Raw genomic sequence first — 7,203 nt, 5'->3', positions numbered from 1 at the left:
GATGACGACAGCAGTGAAGGTGAGGTCAGCAGGTGGTGCGGGGCCTTGAAGGCAAGGACTCAGCTTCGCTCTGGGTGATGCAGATAGGAATATCTATTGTAATAGACAGAGCGATATCTGCTCCTATCCATCTCTGGGATACAGACAGGAAATGGGAGTCAGCAGCCTATGAAGGGCACGATCCTGAGTGAGTGGGGAGCCCCGAGGACTGAGCCCTGGGGTGTGACAACAGGCAAAGGGGGCCTGGAAGGAGCAGCCAGAGAAGCAGGAGACAAACCAGGGAGACAGAGCTGCAGAGCCAGTGAAGACAGCGTCTCAGCACGGGGGAACGGGCTGCGCCGATGCCTGACACATCCAGTCCAGTGAGGCCTAAGGCTCGACCCGTGGAGTCAGCACCATGGACACCCTGAAGAGACCAGCTCAGGGGAAGGACGTGGATTGCTGCTGGTGGGCACTTGAATAAGCCCCTCAGGGAGGAGAGTGCGAAGGACCTCTGAGAGCAGGGACGGCAGCTGACAGGCCCGGGGCAGCAGCTGCGGAGGGGCAGCTGTGTTTCTCCGGAGAACAATGGGGGACCCTGTGTCCTTGAGCTCCAAGGCGGGCGCCTCTCTCCCAGAGCCAGGAGGAAAGCGGATCCCTGCGTTAATTAAGTCTCATCAGCAGCAAGGCAGTGCTTGCCAAGGTCCTGCCTCTGAGGAAGCACTGGGCAGCAGGGACAGGCGCTGGCTCCTTGGGAAAGTGCTCAGGCCTGGGAGGAAATGAGCCCTGCCTAAGGTCCCGGCCAGAGGAAGGCCACAGCCCTGGGAGGGGCCCAGAGGACCTGGGCAAGGACAGGCTGACCGAGGCCAGTGCTGAGGGAGAAGGCAGACAGGATGAAATGTCTCTGCCTGCCTGTTGTGGATGATGCCCAGTGGGGCAGGGCTGGCTCTAAACGCTGGGTTTACACTGGAAATTCCTTAGATATTTAACTCAGTCTGCTGTTGAATGAGCAGATATTATCCTATCCGTCTCTGGGATAGAGACAGGCATTGGAAGTCAGCAGCCTGAGTGGGGAGTCCTGAGGACTGAGCCCGGGAGTGTGACAACAGGTGAAGGGGGCCTGGAAGGAGCAGCCAGAGAAGCAGGAGCCAAACCAGGGAGATGGAGGCGCAGAGCAAGTGAAGACAGTGTCTCAGCAGGCGAAAGGGCTGCATCAGTTAGGTACCTGGAAGAGGCTTGAGTCATCATCTCTTCCAACCACTTTTTACAAAGGGAGAAACTGAGGCTCAGGGAAGGGAGCGACTTGCCCTGGGTCACACAGCCAGTGAGTGGCAGGGCCAAGAACCAGCACAGGGGCCCTTGGCACCCTGTGACCACCTGCGGGCCAGACGGTGCCTAGCAGATGTTGCTGCCACTGGAATCCACGCACTGAGGAAAGCAGCTGAGGCAGAATGGGCCGGGATAGAGCGGCGAGAGCCGAGAGAGGGCTGGCTCTGAGAGGGTTGGACTCTGTGGGGAGGAAAGGGGGTCCTGAGGACAGGCCTGGCTCAGTGGGAAACAGAGACGAAGCTCTGCAGGGAGGCAGGCCTCAAGGTAGGCTCAGGACCTGGGGCTGGGGGCTGCAGGCAGGCCCTGGGAGGAATGGACACTGCCACCTTGTGAGCGAGACATTCACTTCGATCGCTCCGAATGGCTTTGGGTTGGAGAAGCGCAGTACTTCTCACTGTGCGCTCCGTCTGGTTCCAGCTCCTTAGCCATTTTGTGCCCAGAGCATTCATCCTAATTCAGACTTCCTTCCCACACCTGACTCTGCTGGGCTCTGCAGGATAACCCCAGGGCTGGGCTGGGCTGGGCTGCGCTGAGGTGGGCAGGACCCCGCAGCCCCTCACCAGGGCAGAGAATCGCAAACAGCTTTTCTAGCCCGGGCCGGCAGCGCTGCATCAACGCAGGTCCTGAGGGCCGTTCTGCCTGGGGCAGATGACCAGACACACTCACCACCTTCCAGGAGTGCACGACGGAGCCGGGAAGACAGATGGAGATGCAAGGAACCAGGCCACGGGGGACACAGGATGTGTCCTGGGAAGCCCAGGCACAGGGAGGTCTGGCCAAGGTCAAGGGAGCTTTAGTTGAGCAGCAGGTTTGAGGTCTGGGGAGAGGAGCTTTATCCAGATTTGAAGGGCGAACCCCCGTTTATTTGTAATTCCTCTAGAGATGCTGTGTTGTTTTGTTTAACAACGCTGGAAGGTCTTTGCTCTTTCAAATAATTCTCTGGCTCAGAAGAAAATCTCTCAGGAGGGGAAATACAGCTGTTCCAGCGAGAACAGGGAGGGTCCTCGGCCTCCGGGGGCAGTAGAGCCAGCGCGGGGAGTTTTAATCCGACCCTGAATGCCAGCATCGGGGCAGGACAAAGCAGTGTGAGGCCCAGGTGGGAGACTGCCAAGCCAGGAGCGACCTCAGAGGTTACAGGCATGGAGTGGAGGATCAGGCCAAGCTGGAGACAAGGCCTTCGGGTTCCTAGAGGGGCCCATGTTGTCCACGTGGACAACATGGAAGCTCGACTCTGGGCGTCTCCTCACTTGTCTGAACTGGGGTTCTGGGCCCCCTAACCCATTAATCCCCAGCATGCCTGCCCGCTAGAAAGGGGTCTCCATGGGAGGTGCTGACAGGGAAGGGCAGGGCAGTTGTTCAGAACAGCGTGTCCAGTTCCTTGTAGGAACAGAACCTGTGAGGCTGCCAAAAGGGGCCAGGGCCTCCCGGGCAACTGCTCCCCTCAAACTTGGCTCCTCTCCAGCCCTGTTCTCAAAACCAGGGATGGCAGCCCTGACAGATGGCACCAACACTGAGCTGTCAGCCTTCCCAGCAGGCCCCACAACCCAGCAGAACCAAGTGTCCTATGGGGTTTAGAGAACAAGGCTAGCCCTGGCTTTCCGCCCAGGGCTAACCACTGACCACCACTCCCCAGGTACCTCCCAGATAGCTTCCCCACTCAGGGCTTCAGCCTTTGCCTTAAGTTTAGAGACTGGGCTGATTGAAGGCCTTCTGTCAGTGCCTGGGGCAACCGTGTGGGTAAGAGCATGAGCATCCTGGGTCCTTCTAAATCCAAACATTCTAGTGGCTCCAAAAACCAACAGTGCCCAGACTGTGTTCTGGGGACCTTTCCTGGTGTCCCATGAAGAGAAGGATCCCTGAAATAAAGGATAAGCATTCTCTGTCAACAGAGATGTGATCTGTTCATACAATGGAGCATTGTTCAGCCATGAAAAATAATGAAATTCTGACACATGCCAACACGCAGATGGACCTTGAAAACATTACGCATAGCGAAATAAGCCAACAGAGAAGGACAAATATTGTGTAATTCCACTTATATGAAGCACCTAGAATAGGTAAGTTCATAGAGACAGGAAGTAGAATAAAGGTTATCAGGTCTGTGGGGAGGCGGGGAAGGAGAGTTATTGTTTAATGGGTGCAGAGTTTTTTTTGGCTTGAAAACGTTTGGGGTAGAGACAATGGTGATGGTTGCACACATTATGAATGTATTTAACGCCACTGAATTGTACAGTTAACGGTCAAAATGCTAAATATTATTTTATGTATATTTTACCATAATAAAATTTTTTTAAAGGATAAGTGTTCATAAAAGTTCGAGAGGCACTGAGTACAAAAAGTTAAATGAGATTTTCTACTGCAGGACTTTTCAGAGCCTTTAGGAAAAGGATATATTACACTGTGGTCCTCAGTGGACAGGATCATTGAATCAGTTGCTTGCTCTTAGACAGCCTAATCTTATTCATCTTAGAGCTGCTCCCCAGATTACAATATTGGACTTCCTCGACTGCCTCTCACACCAGGACCTGTCCAGAAAAAGCACTTGAATCTTCATCAAACCTCTTGTCCTGATTTTTATTTAGGAAATAAAGGTCAGTGTAGCCATCTCAAAGCATACTAAAAATAAAGAAATAAATAAACTTGTTGTTTTTGCTCTATTTTCTTCTCCAAAAATAGAAATTCCTTTCCTGGGATTTAGAAGCATTTTTGAGTTCTTTATTTAAAAAAAAAAAAAAAGTGTGTGTGTGTGTGTGTGTGTGTGTGTATCATGTGCATGTGTGTGCTTGCCAGAGGGGAATTCTCTAGAAACTTCTGGTTGTGGTGCTGGAAATGAAATCCCAAAGGATGAAAGCACGTTGTCTGTGGGCCAGATGGCTTTGGAGGTGGTTGGGGGCATGGGCTTGGCTCTGCCGGTTTCTTGGGGAGGGGGCAGGCTCTGTCCTGGTCTCACTCCCTGCTGTGTGGCCCATCTGCTGCCTTTGGACAAGCCTTGGTGACAGGAGAGCCTGGGGAGAGGCTGGCTGGTCCAGGGCGGTGCATCTTTCCTCCCGGAGGTGAGATCTTGGATACTTGCTCGGCCAAGGGTAGGTGAGCGCCCTCACCAGCTGCTGTATTTGCTCATGGTCTATCCATTAGCCACCACATTGGTGGTGATGGGCATGGAGTGGGGCAGGGGAAGATGTTAGAATGAAGAAAAAATACTAGATTTAAGTGCCAGCTGTGGGACAACCTCGGGTGAGTCACAGCCCAGAAATGTAGCACCAGGGAGTGAAGCCAGAGGGGAAAAAAGTTACAAATGCCGGAAACATGATGAACCTGTCAAAAATACATGAAATTAGCTGCGTAAGTTAGGAAGTAAAAGGCAAGGTCCTGTTTGTTTTTTCACGCGTGTAAGCATTTAAAAAAATTCATCAGGAATGGAAAAAATAATTCCTCTCCACACCACTGCCTTGGGTGAGGGATATTTTGGGGAAATCGAGGAAAGGTGTCTGTGTTCTCTTGAGGGCTGCAAGGTAGAGAGAAGGAAGCAGCCTTAGGGGGCCCCTGAGCAAGAGATGAATTCAGTAGACCCCAAAGATCAAAGCCAAGGATGTAAGTCCCTGGAAAATCCTCAGAGACATGGGCAATGCTGGCTGGCTTCCCACTGAACATGGTGCCCGGGAGTGGAGATGTTCTTATTTACATGTGAAAAAAGATGAGCTCCGGGAGCAGAAAGGCGACCACCGAGGTTGTTGCTGTCAGGTTAAGTAGGGCCTCTCCGTCCGCTGATTGAAAGAACTAGAGTTCCCCAGGGACCCAGGCGCTAGGCGGGACACAATGACGGGTAATATTAGGACAAAAAGGAACTGTTTCCTTTGCAGCAAACATTAAGGTCAGAAAGAATCTTGTTTCATGGGCAGCCAGAGAGAAGGACACAGGGCCACGGCTGAGGAAGAGGGGCTGTTAGTGATTTACGATATCTGAGGATGGGATTCGGCCACCACCTCCAGAGGGCCAAGCTGTGGGCATGCCGAGACCTGGTGGCGACAGGGAGATGTTGTGGACCTGGAGGGCACATGAGACCATCATGATGGGCAACTAAGGAGCCTGGGCTGTAGTCTGGAGGTGATGGGCCCAGGGAGGAAGTTTGGAAATAAACCTCAATCAGCCATGGCAGAGGCAGGGTTGGAAGGGACAGACCATTGACAGGGAGGCCAGTCAGGAGGCAGCCACATGGCCTGTGAACAACAGTGAAGGTGAACTCCTGACATAGCCTCAAACACACCATGCTGGGGTGGCCCGAGGAGGCTGGCCCACTCCAGGGAGGCCACGGGACCAGGGCGGCAGAAGGAGCTCATCTCTCCAATTGATTAGTAGTAACTGCTTGGAGCATTGTCTGGAGCCGAATTCAGGCAGCGTGGGAGCCCCTCCAGAAAAACAGCCACTCTTGGTTAGTGATGTCCGAGGTGGGGCTGTAAGGAGGCGACGTTCACTCATTCATCTCCACATTCAACAACCGTTCGTTCAGAGCCTGTGTGCCGGCACGTGTGCCGCGATGCTGTCCTCCATTCACTCATTCATCTCCACATTCAATAACCGTTCGTTCACAGCCTGTGTGCCGGCACCTGTGCCGCAATGCTGTCCTCTTCGCTCAGCTCTCAAAGGCTCGGCCACATAAACAGCAAAAAGTCCATGGCCAGGCTTCTCTCGGCTCTAAGCCCCTCTCCCTTCAAGCCTCTCCAAAGCCATATAAAAGATCACCTGGCCCGGGTCCTGTTTTCTCCGGGTCCTGAACAAATTAGATGCTTGGGAGTTATTTGTGGAAGGAAGAAAACAAAAATGAGTGAATTACCACATTTTCCATGTTTTATTCATTCATTCAGCAAAGAAACCAATATATACACTTAGCAAGAAGGCCCTTTCAAGGATTGGGGGTTGAATTAGATCCAAACTTTACTCTCCAGGAATTTATAGTACCATCTGAGATTAGACACATACCCACAGTTCTGGAAAACACTGTCATTGTTTGTCCAAGTTCCTCGGGGTGCCTGGCTTCAGGGAGGTAGGCATAATTTGTCTGGGGTCTGGGTCACCAGAAGGGAGACACGTGGGACAGCAAAACCCGGGGGCAAAGGGTGAAGCCAGCCCCTCCCCACAAAGCAGGGACCCTGTGCCCCACTGTCGTCCTGGAACCAGGAAACAAAGCAGCTGTGAAGGTGGCAGGGCAGCAAGAGGGCAAGAAGAGAACGACGACGGTACAAATCCACTCGAAGGGTGTCCTTGAAGATGTCTGAGTCTTGCTGTTTGTTGCCTGGACGGCTGGCAGTGACCACTTCGTGGCTCAGGAAGCAGCATAGGAGGGATGCAGGTGTAACCCCAACTCCAGCCCCCTAGCTGGCTTCCCATGGCTGACCACAGCGCGGCCCCTGTCTTATCCTAATTAGCTGCACCTGTGCCTCTATCCAGGCTCACCGGCAAGCTCTTGAGCAGAGTTCTGTTTGTACCTGCACATGGCAATGCTACCCAGTTCCCAGCCCCTGGGACCTGCCTACTCATGCCTCCGCTAGCTGTGAGAAAGGGGAATTTGGTGGAGGTGGAGAAATCCAGAAAAAAAGAGAACAGCACAGAGCCTTGAAGGATGTGGCCATGGAGACAGGAAGGAACATGGTGTGGGGAGACGGACACTTGCTCAAAACCTCATCTCCAGAACTTAACCCTCTCTTCTGGGATAGTCTCAAGCCAGACCCAGGAAGCAGCACAGTCTGTGGGCAGTCTTTGGAGAGTCTTGCAAAGCTTGGCCTGTCAGCTGAGATCCCCAACTCTCAGAGCCATTCTTTCTGGTTTTGTCTTGCAGAGAGCAGGAGGCTGGCACACACGCATGAAGATGGGTGTGCACACGTGGGGCTTCATGCAGAC

This window comes from Mandrillus leucophaeus, unplaced genomic scaffold (assembly GCF_000951045.1).
Source record: "Mandrillus leucophaeus isolate KB7577 unplaced genomic scaffold, Mleu.le_1.0 Scaffold737, whole genome shotgun sequence".
Lineage (NCBI taxonomy): Eukaryota > Metazoa > Chordata > Mammalia > Primates > Cercopithecidae > Mandrillus > Mandrillus leucophaeus.
The sequence above is the reverse complement of the archived record's forward strand: the minus strand, read 5'-3'. Positions refer to the sequence as shown.